Source organism: Lissotriton vulgaris, chromosome 11, assembly GCF_964263255.1.
Source record: "Lissotriton vulgaris chromosome 11, aLisVul1.2, whole genome shotgun sequence".
Lineage (NCBI taxonomy): Eukaryota > Metazoa > Chordata > Amphibia > Caudata > Salamandridae > Lissotriton > Lissotriton vulgaris.
Genome location: NC_141699.1, coordinates 644,520,509 through 644,541,321, shown reverse-complemented (window position 1 = coordinate 644,541,321; position 20,813 = coordinate 644,520,509).

Genomic DNA, 20,813 nt, shown 5'->3' with positions numbered 1-20,813 from the left:
TGAATGGATTTGAAATTGCTGCAGGCAATGTTTGTTTAACTATCATGGACATCAACAGTAAAATAAGGGCCCAGTGGACTATAAAACAGTCCCACACACAGCTAGAAAACAGGCCAACACGCTGACTTGTAACACCGACCCATCAGTCACTGCCTGGTTGCCCTATAGGCCAGTACAACCCTGGGTACCAGGCACAAACAGGGACAACGTGTCCTGTTAGAATAAAAGTGCTGCCCCCTGGAATGCCTTGAACTGGAGCAGCCCTGGGGCAGCATATTAGTGAAAGATGGAGCAGCTGCTTGAAGCAGATGCAATGACTGACTGCACCTGTCAGCAAACGGATGGCTGGTGGGTCCACAGGGTTCCTTCAGAGGAATTTCTCCTGCATGGAATGGATTTGTTGAACTCAGGAGGCAAAATAACTGTGTGCCACTTTTTTGTAGAACACAGTTATCGAGCCTCCTGACTGCCTCTTTGTCTTTGTGCCTGCATCTGTAATGCGGCGTTGTGGAGTGGCCCCATGCAAATGAGGGAACATTCACTTAAGATAGGCCTGCGATGTGTTGTAATTGAAATTGCATTTATATAGCGCTTACTACCCCTGACGAGGCGTATGTGTGCTGGCGGTATCCGTATTACAGAACGGGGCACACTAGTGTCTGCAGGCTCTTCTGTAATATTACAGTGCCTCTAGGGCCCAGAAAATGGGGACACACGTCTACTGAAGAACCGGGTTTTAGAACCCAGCGGCGCCAGGGGAAAACGCCCGATGTCTTCGAGTTCTCCTCTCTTGGTATACAGAGACACGGGACACTTCTTGGTGACGTCAGAGATCAAATTTATTGGTTGCAACCAGGGACAGAGGTCTACGAAGCACGACACGGGTGGTTCGCTAAAGACTGCACACTTTAGTAGAGCGAGACATCGTCTTTTATGCCAAAAATCACATTCCTGGCTAGCATCAATTACTTACAAACTGACCAATGGAAACATGACATTTCAAACATATCACATGACGACAATCCCACTTTCCGTTGTCCAGCCCACCAGAGATGACCAAGCAAATTCCAATATTCCTGTTTGATCAGGCCGGTCAAACCCATCATAAAGTCCTCAACCCAAATCAGTAATTAAACCATAAAGGAAGGAACAGAAGCAGATTAGAAGCAAGATAGAAGGGTGTGTGCTTGTACCATAAACTCAGCAATGTCCTGCTCTTTGATCTCTATCTGACCAGCTGCTTAACAAGGAACTGGCTCAGCGAGGTCAGCCTCGGGCAAGGGAGTCAGTTCGGCCAGGTCACACAAAAGTCAGCTAAGGTGTACGTGTCCCAGTGACTCGTTCGGCCATTGTCATCGGCCTATGTGAGGGCAACCACACAAAATGGCTGCTGCACACAAAATGGAACATGAGGGTTCAAACGAAAACCCTGAATACGTAGTGTTCTCATTGATCGGTTATGACGAAAACACTCGTACACACCGCACTCGTGATTTGCGGTCCGCTGATACCAAAATCGTCTATATACCCGACGACCTTCATTGAACGGGTTCAGAATCTACGAACCACAGACCCTCAAAGTCACAGAGTCACAGAACCACAGCCCCTCCTTTTGCTCTTACATAGGCAATAAACCCAAACCCATGTCAGTCTGAATCCAGGTCTATATTAATCAGATCATCAAGATGTTGCTGTAGCATCATCCTAGTACTTAGCAACTCTCTCTGGACAGGTCTCCTTGCACACGAAGTAGCACAGAGGCCACATATAGCAGGAGCAAACTGTACACAGAGACAGAACAGGAGAAGGATAGCTAAGATCATCCCAATGACCATCAGAACCTTCCATCCCCACGTGGATATCAATCCCCAAAACCATCCCATCAACGACCAATCTCCCTCGTCTATATGTACAGACTCGGAGATCTAATGTAGCTTGGAAATGGCCTGGAAGCCTGTCGGAGCGTTGTCTGGAATGAAAACGCAGCAGCTCGATTGAATCAGTTTACACACTCCACCTCTATCTGCAAGTATGACATCAAGAGCAACTCTATTCTGAAGTGTCATAAGTCGATCCGACTGGAGCTCAGCAGTCAAGTTACTAAGGGCACCGGCAGTTTCGATTATGGTGGACTCAACCACTCTCGTCAACTGTCGAATGTTCCTGCTGTTAGCCATCAGTCCCCAGAACGGCAGAAAACCCTTAAAGAAATCTCCCAACTCTTGCCCTGTGGTATCTTCCTTACTGAAGACACCTCTAGCAACTCTCATCTTATGGTAATCTGCCACAGCTGTAAAGGTGGGAGGCAACAGGAACGAAACAAAACATGTGCCCGAAAAGTCAGGGGGCAACCATGTATATGCTTTGTCATAACAGATAAAATAGGTACCCTTAGCTGCTAGGAACGCTGGGGAAGTCTGAGACGCAAATACCTAAGTCTCAGTGCAGACACTCTTCCCTAACCGAGCTCTGGGATTCTTGCCATTACCTTGCAGACAATAATGACCCTGATGGGGCACTATCCAAATCGGTGGAGAACTTTTCGCTCGCTGGTTAACACTCAGACTAACTCCATATCCAGTAACGTTCCAACCAATATATGCTTGTGTCTCATCTCTCGGGATAGTCTCCTAGGAACTAATTACTCTAATCATATCGACTATACCCTTGACCAGAGCACTAGTCTTCGGACTGTCTTTCACTGAACGTTGGGGATAGGCACTATGAGCATAAATGAACATCGTTCTGAATGCCCAAACAGAACCATTGTAGCTAAAAGGCAAAACCAGATAAGGAATACCCTTACCGGTCGTATAGGGCATTAGGCCACAAATCCAACAATTTTTCGTGTTCATTACTAGCTGGTGTTGGTGCAGGAGTTGAACAAAGGAATTGTTAGCAAATTCCAGTCTTCTAATTATCTCATGTTCGGGCAAAGGGTGAAAAGAATGAGAAGAAATAGTAGGTGCAAACGTCACTTGAAAGGAGAATGTCACATATCCAATAAGAAACGTCATTAGGCTAAGCAACATAAATAAACACAATATTAAGAATCTTTTCCTGGACATTAATTTATGAATTTTGCTCTTAAAACGTATTGTCTCCACAGGTCTCTCCATCTCAAAAAACTCCATCCTCTCTAATTTGCTGCTCGCGGTGGTAGGGTGTTCTATGCTAGGGAATGCTTCTGTCAGCCCAGGGCAACTCCCTTAGGCCAACCAGAACCGTCGACCTAACGTCTTCGGCTTGCACTCCAAAGACTTCGGCAACCGCGACCCTACAGCTGAACCCGGATGGCGGTTCGAAAAACAAAAATCAAAGTAGTTCCTCGGAGGAGAGTTAACCTACAAAAATCATAAAAAGAAAACTTTATATTTTTATTTGTCCTGTGACTCTCGGTCGCAAATTATGACGCTCTTTGCCAGGCAATGTCTGTTCACGGAAAAGGAGTTCAGGTTCAACAGTGTTCAAACGGTTCAATGGAGGCACAGCTTCTTGGAGAAGATCGTCACTTTCTTGCTCTGTGTTCGTCCCAATCAAACGGGCATCGCTGAATGGCAGAAAACGAGGCACGGTCTCAGTCTCAGAGACAGGAAGTCCTTTCTGGACCCACCGGTCGTACGGCAGAGGCAAAGGAGCCCTTTTGCAATGTACGCCGTGGATCCAGTTCTTTTTACAGTGCACTCGTACTGCAGAACGGGTAGATAGCAAAACCAGGAAGGGTCCTGTCCAGCGGGGCTGCTCGTTCTTGGTCCGCTGAAAGTTTCTCACGAGCACCCACGCGCCGGGTTCAATGGCGTGCCCTGGATCTTCAGAAGCTTGTGGCAATGAATCGTGAACCTGTTGATGCAAAACACGCAATTTAGCCGTCAATTCATACAGGTAGCCAAGCAACACAGGATGTTCTATTTCGCTAAATTTTGTCGGCCTCGGCACTCCCCAAATGTTCGCCGGGTGACCAAGCACGATCTCATACGGACTCAAACCCATTTGTGAATGCACAGTCATTCTAGTGGACAAAAGGGCTAGAGGCAAAGCATCTGGCCATTGTAAACCAGAGCTCGCTTGAATTTTGGTTAACTTCAATTTTAGAGTGCCATTATAGCACTCGACTAGGCCAGCTGATTGGGGGTGATTTGCAGAGTGAAACTTCTGCCTTATACCTAACCCATCACATATTCTCTTCATCACTTGACCCACAAATTCACTCCCATTGTCACTCCAGATCATTCTCAGCAAACCATACCTAGGGAAGAAACCTTTAATAAGGGCTTTCGCTGTGGACAAGGCAGTATTGTCCTTCAAAGGGTAGGCTTCCACCCATCTAGAAAAAGAGCAAACAACCACTAACACATACTTTAGGTTGTTGCACCTCTCCATGTGGATGAAATCTAGCTGCAAAGCCTCAAACGGATACGTTGGAGGAGCAAAATGAGCAGCTGGAGTTGGAATTCCCTTACCAGGATTGTACATCAAACACACCATACAATTCTTAACCAGATTCTCTGCACACTTAGGAATTCCTGCATTGTGCCATACTGGAGCTAACAACTTGCAAATCCCTTTCACGCTGATATGAGCCATTCTATGCGCCATCGTAACCACTGGAAGCACATACGCATCGGGTAACAACCATCTCTGATGCTCTGACAAATCAATCCAACAACCATTCGAATCCAATTTACCCTTACTGTCTCTCCATTCATTCAACTCTTTCTCTGTAGCTTCAGCTTGGATGGACTTCACACTCTCAATCGTATCTTCACACATACTTCCATCTGGAACCCATCTCGCCGGACCTGCAACATACATTCAACTCATCACATTTCTCGCAGTTTCTTTTGCGACTTCATCTGCAAACGCATTACCACGACCAACATCATCCGTAACTTTCTTATGCGCACTGCATTTCACAATCGCTACTTGCAATGGCAAAGTAAGTGATTCAAGAAGTTCCTTCACCAACTGACCATGCTGTATTTTGGTTCCGTGCGAAGTCAGGAACCCACGCTCTCTCCACAAACGTCCAAAACTATGAGCCACACCGAATGCATACTGGCTGTCAGTATACACAGTCACTCGTTTTCCTTTCGCCAACACACACGCTCTCGTTAATGCAATCAACTCTGCTGCTTGCGCTGAATTATGTGGGATACGTGCAGCTTTAACAATCGTATGCAAAGTCGTAACAGTGTATGCCGCAGTCGTATCACCATTCGGAAGCTTGAAGCACGAACCATCAACCCATAAGGTACCATCACACTCTGAAAGAGGAGTATCCCTAAGGTCTATTCTCCCTTTCGTTTCTCCCTCAGTCCTAAGGAAACAATCATGCTGTTCAGAAACATCTGTCTCAACTAAAATCGGCAACAACATGGCTGGATTCAACGTGTTGCATCTCTTTACAAGCACATGACTCGCTAACAAGGTCAATTCGTAACCCGACAACCGAGCACTAGTTAAGTGCTGTGTCTTGTTACGATTCAACAAGGTATCCACTGCATGTGGAACCATCACAATCAGTGTATTGTTCATTACCAAACCAGCAGACTGTCGAATCGAAACAGCCGCTGCCGCTGTAGCTCTCAAACAACTCGGCAACGCTCTAGCTACCGGATCCAAAGTCGACGAAAAATAAGCACATGGACGCTGCTTATCGCCAAATTGTTGAGTCAAAACTGACCAGGCACATCCCTCTCTCTCGTGGACATACAATGTGAAAGGCTTACTGTAGTTGGGGGTACCCAACACAGGAGCCGAACACAACGCATCACGTAATTCTGAAAAGCTCTTCTGACATTCGTCAGTCCAAGGAATAGGATTTGGAGTATCCTTAACAGTAAGGGCTATCAACGGCTTCGCAAGCAACGAAAAATTAGGGATCCACTGTCTACAGTACGCCGTAATACCTAAGAAAGCACGTACTTCTCTCTGTGTAGTAGGCACACTCATTTTCGCAATCGCTTGAATTCTTTCTGGGGTCAGTTTCCTTCCCTCCTTCAATAAGAGGTGACCTAAGTAGGTAACTTCTTGTCGACAATATTGCAACTTCGAAAGAGAAACCTTATGATGGAAATCAGACAAGTGACGTAACAACGACAAAGTAGCTTCTCTACAGATCTCTTCATTGTCGGCAGCAACTAACAAATCGTCAACGTACTGAATAAGAGCAGCACCATCAGGTAAAACCAACAAATCAAGTTGCGTCTTCAAAGCTTGACTATAGATCGATGGACTCTCACAATAGCCTTGAGGATTGCGCTTAAAGCGGAAACTTCGTCCTCCTAAAGAGAAGCCAAAAATATCTCTACTTTCCACGGCAATCGGGATGCTGAAGAAAGCATTCTTCAAGTCAATCACCGAAAACCACGTGGCTGTAGCCGGGATCAAAGTCAGTAAAGTGGTGATATCAGGTACAACAGGAAATTGCGGAACTACAATCTTATTCACCTCGCGAAGATCGATCACAAACCTATATACAGGCGGTTGTGAAGAATCAGTCCTCTTCAGAACAGGCAAAACCGGACTATTGCACACATTACCTCTCGTTTCCTCAATCATACCTTTCTCAATTAGATCATAGATGATCGCCAAAAGTGCTCTTTCACCATCACTAGAGATTCGATACTGTGGAATACGTGGCAATCTAGCATTCGCTTTCAACGTCACAACATATGGCGGAATCTCTAAAAGACCCACATCGTTCGGACCAGTAGCTCAAAGAGAATCCGGAAGAGAAGACAATTCAGGTGGAAGTCGATCTTTAGATAAATACATCGGAGAGATTACTCTCTTTCCTAATGTAAGATGTACTCCCGAAGGAGAACAATAGAGCGTCACATACAATCTCTTTAATAAGTCCAATCCCAACAAGTTCTCACCACAACCAGTCGTCAGAATGAGGGGTGCTTCGAATTCACAAGGTCCAACAGAAATAGACAACGGACTAGAAATCGGATTCGTAACCGGGGCGCCAGAAAAACCTACTGAAACATTCTTTAAGCCAGACAAAGGTGCGCCAGGGAGTTTAGAATGCATGATAGAACTCTTCGCAGCACCAGTATCCAGCAGAAAAGACTCTGACACACCTGATCCAATCACTTTAACATAGGGTCCACTCTGATCTACTGGAACTGAAACAACTCCCTCACTTTGCTTATGGCTGTCCTAGCAACCATTACCATCCACATCTTCACTTTCGACATAGTAATCGTCCGCGTAGTACTGTGGCGTCCTACCAGACACACCATTCTGCTGATCAAAGCTATTCATAGAGTTCTGTGGAGGCAAAGGATGTGTATTCTGACCACGGCCTCTACCTCTAGGAGCTTGTTGAACACTAGGACCTCTCACACCAGAAGCACCATTCGTGCGCTGTAACAGCACCGGACAACTACTCTTGAAATGACCCTCTTCTTTGCAATACGCACACTGATTAGGACCTACAAGAAAACGCTGTTGAGAAGACTCGAACCTTTGCGAGTTTCTCTGATATTGCTGAGGTTGCTAATAATCGCGCTGATTATTACGAGGCGGATACGCTTGCTGTAGAAGAACTTTAGTCTTCAATTCCTTAGTCTTCCTATCCTCTTTCTCTATCTCATCCTTATGTCTATTTTCATAGTACTGGGCAGTAGCCAAAATCTGCGCTGACGTAGAAAGAGCCCAAGCACTCTCAGAATCCTTCAACTTATTGCACAATTCGGGAAGCAAATTATGAACAAATTTGTCAACGAACAACCGTTGACCACCTTCGGTACTCATGTCCTGACCACTGTGATCTACAAATGTCTCCTCGAACCGCGTGTAAAAGTCGGACACAGTTTCGTCTTTCTTCTGCTTACACGCAGACAACTTGTCCCAATTGACACGCAAAGCAGGCATCAAAGTCTTCATATAATCAATAATTTTACCAGGGAGTTAAGCAATCACATCCTCGGGTTTAGCACCACCCACTTGTCCATCATCTGCGGCTCTAATATTGGCCCATGTATCACCTAATTCCTGTGCATGATCCGTATGACGAATCTTTCCCCAAATAGGCTGTGGGACAACATTTCCAAATAACATGTCTATGTCGGCCAAATTCATAATACATGAACCCGCAGTCTGTGATAGCTCCTTATAGTACCCTGTAGGATTTTTACGTGGATCAGGCAAAGTCTGCTTAAGAGCTAACACTTCAGCACGCTTCCAAGGAACATGTACCCAGACTCGCTGGAAGTGTGGCTGAACAGGCGGATTAGCTTGCGCATCACCAGGTCTCCAAACTGGAGGAACTTCTCGCATCGGATATTGTCGCGCCTTTCTCCTAACAGAAGAATCTGGCTCAAACAGTCGCTGAGAAGGAGATTCACTCCTAAATGACAACAACGTCACAACTGCTTTCTCAACCTCGAGACCCACAACAGTTCCTTTCGCAAACTCAGAACGAATACGGTACAACTCAGGCAGAGTTTGACCTACTTCACTATCTTCCCATTGTTCACGAAGGAACGAACACATCATATCAAAAACATATCTTTGTGTTGGAGCTTCCCATTGAGGGAAAACACCCATAACACCCTCAAGATCATAGTGCATAGGATACGAAACCCATTTACGCGCTAAGTGATCCAACACTGTCCTTTCAGCAGGACCAGGCAACTGACTACGCAATTGCTTACGCTCGGCAACAGGAGACATACCCAATGAACCCAACAGAGGAGAAAAGAGACTAGCAACAGCATCAGTCATTCTCTGTCGAGCAGAAGGAGAAGTTGACAAAAGAACAGGAGACGGAGCAGAATGAGAGGAAACCAAAGACGAAACAGTAACAGGAGGAGTAAACAAGACAGGGGTAGGAGTAGCAGACGAAGGAGGTAACAAAGTCGGTGGCCCTTGGGAAGGCTGCGCCAAAGGAATAGGAGCCAACGGAAGAGGCGCTGGCTGTTGAGGAATCACAGGTGGCAAAGCAACCGGAGGTTGTGCAACTACAACTTGTGGTGGTGCCGTAGCACTCTGCACATAAGGGGGTGGCGAACTCAATAGATGCAACATTAAAGTATCTTTCACAAGATCTTTCTTCTCTTCTTGCTGTTGAGGCGGCAAGGCTGGATAGCACTTGTCTACCACTAGTTTAGGCTGCCTAAGCATCTGTTCGCTCTCTTGTTCTTCTTCGTTATCCCTAAACTGTATAGCAGCTTGCACCATTGACATACCTCGTTCTCTTTTATTTTTCTTCCCTAACTTAATTTCTTTCTGTTTGGCTTCTTTTCGCCATAAACGGAAAGAGTCAAACATCGCCAGCCAGGCTTTCTTCTTGAACAGTTTAACTTCTAAATTATCTAAAATCTCTGTGTCATAACTACCATATTGGGGCCTTTTTAGGACACCATCTTTCCTGGTATACCTAATCCATACTTCGTTATACGTGATGGGGCCCACGCCATGTTTTAAATAGAGCTCATAGGTCGGAGTTCCAATCGGAGGAACCGGACACGAATCCTCCAATCGGGAAACCCTAGTACAACCAAAACCAAATATCTTTCTAAGTCTGCTAAGACCAGGCATCTTCGCTCACTAGTCTAGCTTCAAACTTCAAGGGAAATCTCAAAAACGATAGTCTCGTGAATACACGAGTCCCTCGGCTTTGGGGCCTGCAGGTACCAAATCAAAGCGATCCCGAAGGATACCCAAACAAAACTAAGGACTGGGAGACGCTCCACTCATACTTAACTGAAATGTCGATGGCGTCACCAGAAGACCCGTCTATTGTCTCGCTCTACAAATCATCTAATGGCTCCAAGACAGGGCAACAGTCAGGGCAGCAGTCCTTTGTAGCCGTCGGAAAGCGGGGAACCTCGCAGTAAAGACTTTCGGACCACGACGACATACAGGGGTCGATGAAGTGGCAGGCCTTCCTCCAGAATTTCCACACGAAGCTCCTCACGATCTTCAGGCTTGGACCGGTACCGCTGAAGTCGCCCCAAGTTGGGCGCCAACTGAAGAACCGGGTTTTAGAACCCAGCGGCGCCAGGGGAAAATGCCCGATGTCTTTGAGTTCTCCTGTCTTGGTATACAGAGATACGGGACACTTCTTGGTGACGTCAGAGATAAAATTTATTGGTTGCAACCAGGGACAGAGGTCTACGAAGCACGACACGGGTGGTTCGCTAGAGACTGCACACTTTAGTAGAGCGAGACATCGTCTTTTATGCCAAAAATCACATTCCTGGCTAGCATCAATTACTTACAAACTGACCAATGGAAACATGACATTTCAAACATATCGCATGACGACAATCCCACTTTCCGTTGTCCAGCCCACCAGAGATGACCAAGCAAATTCCAATATTCCTGTTTGATCAGGCCGGTCAAACCCATCATAAAGACCTCAACCCAAATCAGTAATTAAACCATAAAGGAAGGAACAGAAGTAGATTAGAAGCAAGATAGAAGGGTGTGTGCATGTACCATAAACTCAGCAATGTCCTGCTCTTTGATCTCTATCTGACCAGCCGCTTAACAAGGAACTGGCTCAGCGAGGTCAGCCTCGGGCAAGGGAGTTGTTAGGAATTAGGAAAGTAGGTCCGGTCCGCTTTCTATGGCCATGCTTTGCCATCACATGACCTGCCTTGCTGGGATTTAAGACCGGCCCAACCCATGAACCAGTGCTTGGTATCTTTTCGTATTAGGTTCCAGGTTTTGGGCTGTTGTTTTTTGAATCCCGCTTTATTGGGTTCACGGGCTCGTGTTCCCTGTCTAGTTATTTCCCTTTTTGTTTTGGTTCCAGTTTCATGGTGCTTTCATCTGATCCCTGCCCCCTTAAGTTTGTATCTCCTTTACCTAACTTTTGGACCTTGACCTTGGAAAGCGTATTGCTGTTCGTTTTGGATTGACGAGGGACTCCTGGGGCCCCAGCCCCCTCGGACACTTACCCGGCTAAGAAGCACGGCGCATAGGGACGTCTCTAAAGACACAACAGATCTTCTCGGAAGACGCTGCATGGAAACCGGGTAGCGCGTTCGGTTTCCGCATCTAGTGTATTCAGACCTCATCGTTATGGGCTGCTTGGTCGCTTTCCGACGTGCTGAAGACACAGAAGAACGTGATTAGTGCCGGAAGCGGTGTTTTGTTTTGTTCGTGTCCTACCCATCCCTGGCCCCTATATTTAGCATAAGGATAGTCTCTAGGGGGTTTTTATGCCCTTAGCAAGGCTTTTTTTCCCCTAGAAGCCGTTTTTGTATTCCCTGAGAAAAGAGGGCTTTATCGGAATCTCCCCTGGACCAAGAAGCACCTTTTGCAGAAACTTTGTTCTTCCTGCTACCAGGACCTCCCGAGGCCGATCCTGTCTTGAGAACAAGTAAGGAGGTTGTGTATTATATATGGCAGAGTATGGTCATGGGAAAGGAGGGAGGCTGTTAAGTAGGAAAGGGGGATTCTGAAGTAATTGTGTGTATTACTCCTTAGGTACAGAAGCATGGAGGTGGTGGCAAGTTTTGGTCTGCAGTCCAGGTTCGGGTGAAGCCTTCTGACGTCTCTTTCCCTTGTTTTGTTTTCCCACCCCCTGTCCTGGGCTCCGGTGTTGTCTCATGGTTATATGTCTTATGAGTGACATCTGAGTCAGGGTAGTGGATTGGGCCATACTACGTTCCTGCAGCGTTCGGGCCGGTGGAATCTAACAGACTACCAAGCCCACGATCTAATACACTGCCTGGACGAGTATGGATGAGGACTTGGGGGGTCCCCTGGGTGGAGACGATAGGGTGCCTACTATGCAGGAGGTAGTGGGGGCTGTAGCGGCATTACAGGCTCAGGTGCAGGATTTACAGCAGGAGAATGCAGGACTTAAACAAGAGCTCGGGGCAGTGAAGGCACGAGAACAGTTGCGAGATAGGGGACATGGTCCTATTATACAGCCAGCAACCTTTCAGTATGGAGGAGGGACGGGACAGGGTGCAGGAGGAGGAGCCCCTACAGCTGTTACAGTCATGTCACCTGTTGCTGTTCCCTTGGCCCCCCCGGAGAGGTTTACGGGAGATAGTGATAAGTTTGGGACTTTCATGACTCAATGTCAGCTGCATTTTATGTGCAGGCCGAATGCCTTTCCGGATGATACGGCTAAAGTGGCTTTCACTATATCATATTTGCCTGGCACCGCTGCTCAGTGGTCTATCCCTCTTGTGGACAGTGATGACCGAGTTTTGCATGATTATCCAGCATTTAAAGAGTTGATGAGAGGACTGTTCGCTTAGCATGCTTTTATGCAGGCTAGCGATGCGGAACTCTTGAAGTTAAGACAGGGTAGACAGGATTTGTTAACGTGTATTATATATGGCAGAGTGTGGTCATGGGAAAGGAGGGAGGCTGTTAAGTAGGAAAGGGGGATTCTGAAGTAATTCTGTGTATTACTCCTTAGGTACAGAAGCGTGGAGGTGGTGGCATGTTTTGGTCTGCAGTCCAGGTTGGGGTGAAGCCTTCTGACGTCTCTTTCCCTTGTTTTTTTTTCCACCCCCTGTCCTGGGCTCCGGTGTTGTCTCATGGTTATATGTCTTATGAGTGACATCTGAGTCAGGGTAGTGGATTGGGCCATACTACGTTCCTGCAGTGTTCGGGCCGGTGGAATCTAACAGGAGTCAGTTCGGCCAGGTCACACAAAAGTCAGCTAAAGTGTACGTGTCCCAGTGACTCGTTCGGCCATAGTCATCGGCCTATGTGAGGGCAACCACACAAAATGGCTGCCGCACACAAAATGGAACCCGAGGGTTCAAACGAAATCCCTGAATACGTAGTGTTCTCATTGATCGGTTATGACGAAAACACTCGTACACACCGCACTCGTGATTTGCGGTCCGCTGATACCAAAATCGTCTATATCCGACGACCTTCATTGAACGGGTTCAGAATCTACGAACCACAGACCCTCAAAGTCACAGAGTCACAGAACCACACTACTGTGCCCCCGGACACTGTATGTAATAAAGGTTATTTGAAGGCACTGTTGTTCACTAACCAGCGACAATGTGTGCAATGTTGGAAAGGAGAACAGTAGTACCTGAGGGAGACCTGGCAATGATTAAATAAGAATCTAGTGCAGTAGCACAATTATTGCCAAATGATGCATACCGTCTAGATTAATATCGCAAACATGGTGGCAAGGGTAACACATTGGTGCAAGGACCTTCTGAATTTCTTCATTGAGGGCTGAATGGAGTGAGCTCAGGTGGGTGAGATTTGTAAGTGAGGCAAACTATTCTCACAGTCCCTAATTTTCCCCACAGCCCCTACCAAATGAAAATGCTGGGTGCTGTTATGATCTCAGTGTTGGCACAAGGAGGTGGTCACCATTATAGCCTCACAGGTGTTTGAAGTGCCTAATGTTGGATCCACTGGCGTGGTAGTAGATTTGGTAAATGTTGTGCACATTTGTCACCTTCGCAATGGTAGTGAATGATATGGTGATCAGTGGAGGAATGTGTTTTGAGGCTCAGACATTGTTTTAGGTTTTGCACATTTACAGTTTTCAATCTTGATACTCCCATAGGGGTAAGGTTGCATCTAGTGGAACTTGTAGGCCATGGCCCTTAAATCTCCCGGAATGTTAATTAGTTATCTAATTTTCTGGTCCTATGTAATGCTGTTGCAGTAATACATCTTGGTGAATTTGCAGGAATCCAGACATTTAGGATTCATAATATTCTGTCACTTGATTATTCAAGTGTTTCATCTTGATTTTGCATATATGGTTTGGAAGAGTGGGAGTTCTTTTAAGCTTGGCATTTAATGTAAGCCTGCACGTAGTGATACTCCGTTGATAAATTCTAATGAAAGTGAAATGCGATATAGGAATGATTGTATCTATTGAAGGTGTGTATGGATTCGATTTTACTCGTCCATATGCTCTAATATTTCACCCAAATGGTAATTCAGTTAGCCATTTTCAGAGTAAAATGCTGATTATGAGTGGGCACGGAGTTTAGAGATAGGGGTCGAAGTTCTGAGTTGGGCTCAATTTACCACCTAGGTATAAATGATCACACCTAAAAAATGTGGAACTCTGTGGTGTCCGATTTTATTGGGTATGATACATAGCGTCTGTTCTTTGGGCCATTCATAATCAAGGTTTTAGAAAAGAGTTGGCGAGCATGGCTGCTGTGATGCATGAATATGATTTACTTATATCAACAACAGCACCTGTTTTCACTTTGTGGACTTGATTGTATGGATTTGCATGGGCTACTTGTTACCTGTTAGGAGGCATCAGCCCCGAAAGGGGCAGGAGGAGGGTGTGAAATTCAGATACCTGTGGTGCTGGGGTACCCCACCCTTTAAGGGTCCTAATTTCAGCCTTTGGTTCATGAATATCTGTCAGTTGTGTTTAAGAAACAAACTCGAGGAAGAAACGATAAATATAGAATGTGCAGGCATACAATATGTAAACTGACAGATAGTAAACACTGTAATTACATATAAGGATTTGTAAGACTACCAATATTATTATCACAAAAATATTTTTAATATTTTACATACAATATTTAAACAATGTGACATCATCAACATCATGAAACATGATTGTCTTAAACAGTGTCCTGGACAATAATCAGTGCATAAGATTATAAATGCATGTCATAGAATGGTTATCAGTCATATGGTCATATTCCGTGTTCTAATCTATGCACATCTGACTAAATACACAATGCATTAATTAATTGAACCATAATGCAACAACAATTTACTTCATAATGTGAATGGCTCAGATTTTTAAAAATGCTAACCGTGTATTGCCACTACGCGTGTTTCGGAAGGGATACCTCCATCAGGAAGCCGTCACATCATTCACTAAAGTTATAGCTGTGTGGCCAATAGCTGTTGAAAAATGGAAGGTCTCTCCCAGGGGAGGGGGAGGTGTTTGGCCTTAATACATGTGGTGGCCCTCAATGTCACATCCGAAGGGCGGAGGTTAAAGGTTGCAATTACCGTCTCTGTGCTTAGGACTCCAGAGAGATATCAGTGTAAAAGAGCACTGGTCACCGAACTGGTTTAATGTGTATCGATAAATGCATACGTTTAGAGGGAAAACTTTTTTCCTATGAAATAGCTAGATATTCAAACATGGCGGGGAAGACTGCTTGCTGCTGTGCATGGCATGTGAGGAATTCAGCGTCTCTCCTCGCGTCCACATCTGTCAGTTGTGAGAATCTAGGTGCCCTCACCATTTTCTCTAGGGCACCTCATCATTTTATGTTACACCACCGGTTGGAGGACTTCAATGTGGATCACTAACAGAATATCGGAAACAAAAGTTTGGTGTGGACTTAATATTGTGTCAAAAATATCAAGGACCTAAATAATGAGAAAGTAACTCCACATCTACGTACCTTGAAGACAAATATATTTTCAAGGTACATATATGTGGATTTAAATACATTGCATACCTATAGAAATGTGCCTTCACTATATTTTTCTCCTCAATTTTTTTTGGGTACAGTGGTACCAATAGCTAAGTCCCACCACCCATGTCCCTGGTTTCCCAAACCTTCCCACAATCCCTCCATTGTCAAGTTGCTGCCTCAGACCTTTATCCCCAGCTCCTGCAGCCCATCCTTTGAGGCCAGCTTGCTGCCTCACCCTCTCCCGCCGACCTTCTGTTGTGTGCTGGGAGCCCCAGTGCCTCCTGTCAGCTCTCTACTATCAGCTAGGTTCCCAGCCCCATATGCCCGCCATCCATTGTCACCTTACTGCCCATCCCTTCCCAAAGGCCCTCCATTTTCAGCTTGCTTCGTCAGGTGGGTTGTCAGCTTGCCGCCCTGCCCATGCCACTCATACAACAATGTCAGCTTGCTCCTTCAGCATCTCATGCCTACTGTCTGTTCTCAGATTGCTGTCCCAGCCCCTCGGCCTGCCGTCCATTGTCAGATTGCTGCCTCAGAGCTTCCCTCCCTAAATTGCTATTTGATTATCCGGGCCCTCTAACCCACTGTCTGTTGTCAGCCTACTGCCTCAGCTCCTCCACCCATCCTCTGTTGGCTTGATGTCAGACCGCAAACACAAAGCAAGCTTCACAGACCCATGGTGACCTATTGGTGTATTCCCTGGTCGGGTTCCAAAACCACAGATCTGACACAGGTCCATGAAATTAGATCTGGGGTCACAGTACCTGGCATTGAAGCTTGACAGGGCTATAAATGGGATCCATGAACCGTAAAAGAAATTTAAATAAAAAAATGGGTCTTGGCCTTAGATCATGATGTGAGGCCAACCTGTGGTGCAGGTAACTCATGGATGTGGTATATGATCTAAAAACACAAAGTTACTGGAAATAATCAGAGGTTCATGTAAAGTAATAGTGAGCATTGGTTATAACACTTAAATGTGTGTTTAGAAAGATCTTTGGAATTCACCAAAAAAAACACAGTTAAAGTGCAGCTTTGGTTATGAATTTAAACCAAAAACACTGACACACACAGGATTTAGTTAAAACAACAATCCATAACTCGAACAACAGCCATACAAACTATATCTTAATATATATAAAATGCAAGTTTTATTAATTCACAGTACCTGTACCAACTTATAACAACACCTAAATGTAAAACTAATTAAACAGCCAAACCAATTAATTATACTACATTCACAGTTACCTCTGCTAAAGTGCATTGGTAATGTGATATACAATCTTATTTGTAAAATGGTGTACTACATTCTTACTGTTCTCGTTGGGGAGATTGAGTCCTTTCACTGACTATTGCTTCAAATCATCTTCAACATTTTGGATGCTCCATATGGTCTTATTCATGCATGCCAGTCAAATATCACAGATAGATAGATTTCGAGCAATAGAATGCGCGGAAGGACAAGTGTATTCAAAGTGATCAGCCTCAAAGGGCCATTGTTATAGATGGATCTGGCATTCCCTGGAAGAATAAGAGAACAAAGGGATAAGAGCAATGGTTAGGGACAAGAAGACATGTTGAAGTGGCTAAAATGGAGGAGGTAGAATACATGGCAGGTGGAGGAGTGATGTGTGACAGTAACAAGAATGTGTATGTGGAAGACAAGGAGGACAAGTTGCAGATGGTGATGGGGGAGGTCCTGGGGTCACTGCAACTGTGGATAGCAGGAACACAAGAAACAGGCTTCTTGCTAGGAGTATCATTGTCTTGAGTGAGAGGAAGCACTCAAAGGGTGATATGTGTGGTGTCCTGGGCAAAAAGAGGAAAGTAAAATAACAATGACGTTTGATGGTTGTTATCCTGGTGAAGGCTCAGATGGAGAGTGGGGCAAACAGATCAGTTTTTAATTTCTAAAAAACATGAAGTCTAGGGGAGTAAATATTTCTTAGGAGCTCCCACCATTACTGCCCTGTGACCGGGTTGCTGAATAACAAGGCTGCCTAGTCTTGATTCCTTTAATGCTTTATTTTACCATTACCCTAAACTTCCTGTCTATCGCACTCTTTTGGGTTTTATAGGGGTGGGCGTAGTTCGCGAAGTAGCGCTACGCTAAGCTACGCGAAGTGCACTTCGCACTATGCAAACTTCACGTAGCACTACGCGAGCTGCATAGTAGCATGTTCGCACTGTGCAAGATGCATTTTCAATGATTGCACAGTGCGAACAAGCATCCGGCACTGTGCAATCATTGAAAACAGCATCTTGCACAGTGCGAGCTGTAGTTTTCTGCCGCTCGAGTAGATTTTTACTCGAGTGGCAGCTTTCTCAATGCGAACTGGTAGTTTTTCATTGCGAGCGGTCGCGAGCATGCACGACCACTGGCAATGAGAAACCTGAAAACCCTGCGTTGAGAGTCTCGCCGGGATGTCATTTTGTTTGCTCGTAGTCGAGAACATGACGTTGAGGACCGCGAACAAGCAAAAAATGACCGTTGCACTACGCTACGCTGCGCTACGCGTGTTCGCACTGTGCTACGTGCAGCTCGCGTAGTGCGAAGTTGCGCAAACTTCGCAAACTACGCAAGCGTAGCGTAGTGCTTCGCCCAGGGTTAGTTTTGAAGCCCTGTTTGCTCCTTCAGTTACAATTTCCATTGCGTACTCTTCCTCCTTCCTTATTCCACTGCCGCTTTGCTGTCTTTAGAAATGCGTATGGAGCCCCCCACCTGCAGCCACTGACACAAATTACTCACTGTGGACACCACATGTTTATCACTACATCACAGCGTTCCTGTCGTCTTTGCATGAGAAAATGGTGAGATCAGGTCTACCTCATTCGTTTTTGGGTCATGCAAGGTGGTGTCTTGCTTTTGCCTTCATTTGTTACTAGCCTTTCGATAAATATTAGTCCTATTTAATAGTACCAACACTAGACACATGGCTGGTGCTATTTCCAAATGCAAACATTTTCTATATTTTTTCCAAAATAATGCTGAGATGTCAAATAAAAATCCTTTATTAGAACATTTACAAGTTAAATCTCCAGGAAGTCTCCCATGGGGATCTCTATCACTCACGGAAGCATCACAATTTCATAAGCACTTAAAAGCGTTATAAGTGCAGTCATTCAAAGACTAAACGGAGGATGGGCTTGCACTGAACGCTCGTATATTCAATGCGCTTTCCTGTAACATAAACAAGCCCATTTTCCAACAGCCTACATCCGGGTCATCGAACTGTGATGTCATTGAGCCTTTTTGAAAATCAGCCTTTTATACGTTGTTCGGGATCAGATGGAATTGTTGTGCTACCTAATGTCTAAAGAGGAAGTGTGTCCTGTAAACCACTGTGTCAGAATAAAGGAAAAGCCTCTTGTTACTAATCACACACTTCAGCATCCTGCCAAGTGGGTAGATATATACAAGAGCCACTGTAATAGGCCGAAAAAAGCTCAAGAACCTAGGGCTCTTTTTTTTCCTATTTTTTCAGCGTCATGGATTTTTCAACAATGAAGAAAGGCATACGTGTTTCCACTTCCTTGTATTCTCTATAGATCCGGTCTCAATAGATCCTTTTTTTATTAATGGCCCGCAGATTCATTTGAATGCTGTTTTCTATTCTATGTCTGTGTCGGTTTCTGCCTGTGAGTGGGTGGTTTTATTGCCAGTTCTTTCTCCTTTGCGATAGGTCCTGACATGTTGCTGGTGCTTTCAGTTCAAGGTGTGTACTGAACCTTTGGGACTTCATCAATCACAATAAAAACACCACGATAACCCTCTTTTTTTAGAGAGAAAAAACAATTAATTGATTCCAAAGCAGAGGACATGAAAGGAGGGGGGATAAGGAAGGAGACAGTTCCTGGGCGGTGACAGGTAAGCGGCTTGTAAAACGATCCCGCATGATTATGTGAGATTAGTGTTCTATCAGACAACATGACATGCTCCAGACATGAGGTAAATGCATGGATTAGGGCTGGGAGCATTTTTTACTAGGCCCCGGAAGGCTAAATAAATGTTGGCAGGGAAAGTAACACGTGGTGCCTATTGTGGCGTGGTTAATTTTCTTATAAACTGAACGCATCTTCTATTTATCTTTATCTTTTATATAGTGCCCCCGGGTTGGAATATGTATCAGGGTGCTTTACATTTAACAAGAATTTTGAGATGAGGTTACATTGATATTGGAGGGCCTGCTTTATTGTTGTTGGTGCTCGGTGCAACACACTTTGTTGTTATCATCCCCCCCCCCCCCCACACTCCCAATGACCTCCTCCTTCATGCATCCTCTCACTGCAACCCTCCAATTGAGCCCCTCATCTCTCTTTAGCCCTCTCTCACATGTATTTATGTGATAGGTTTACCCATGACAATGTCAAATGTCAGAGTGCTTTGCATCACAAACATAATATACAGAGACAGTGAGTCATACAAGTGTATAAAACAAAATGTTAGTTAAAACAATAAGGACTACAGTTTGTAGAAGTCATATATCAATTATCAACCACTGGGAGGCTTTATATGTTAAGAACGATTGGTCTGGAGAAATTAAGTTGGGGGGGGGGGGCGATTTACAAAGCTTTCACTCAGTGCAGTCCTCAAAGTTGCTGCACTGCGTTGCGTGAAAAGGAGAGAGCACAACAGTAGCATATCTACAAAGAAATTGTACTGTTGCTCCACGCTGTAGTGCTTGTGTACTTGAGGCTGCCTTGCTCAAATATAAATAAACACCTTTGCACTGTAGTGCAAGGGTGTTTGTATGATGTCAAACATAGGTTTTACAATGGAAGGGTACCCTTCCGGCAGTGGCGTAACAAAACTTGAGGGGTCCCCCTGCAAAGTACAAGGAGGAGCCCTACCTCGAGACTTACTTAAGAGCTCTCAGGCCAGGGTACAGTGCAGAGATGGCCCCCTAGAGCTCGGAGGCCCACGCACACTGCAGGAGTTGGGAGCTTTTCTTACACCACTGCCTTCCGGCACAAAATTCTATGCTTTGACAAAGTTTAACACTTTAGCACTATATATGTGTTCCGCATAGTGCAGCAAACATGAAAGTTGAAAAGGCTTGAGTAACATATTTTCTCCAGCTTTACAGTTGCCTAAAGAAGGTGTAATCTTTTTATGCAAATCCCTTTCTTTAAAAGTTAGAAGACAGGGATTAACCCCAATGATACACTTCCTTGATTCAAAGTAGCATGTAGGGCTCCTGAGCTACTTTAGAGCTACTTTCCAACCTAATTTAGATTTGAGCTGGAAAGTAAACCCCACAACAATACTTGGCACCGCGCTTGTTTCTCTTTGGAGAAGAAAACCTGGGCCAGTATTATGCAAACAGCACATTTTCATTGTTTGCACTTAGTGCAACTTTTAAAAGGTGCGCCCACAGCACGCAATGAAAATGCACCGCATTATGGTGAATGCACAGCCCCCAGGGCAACCAGAACGTT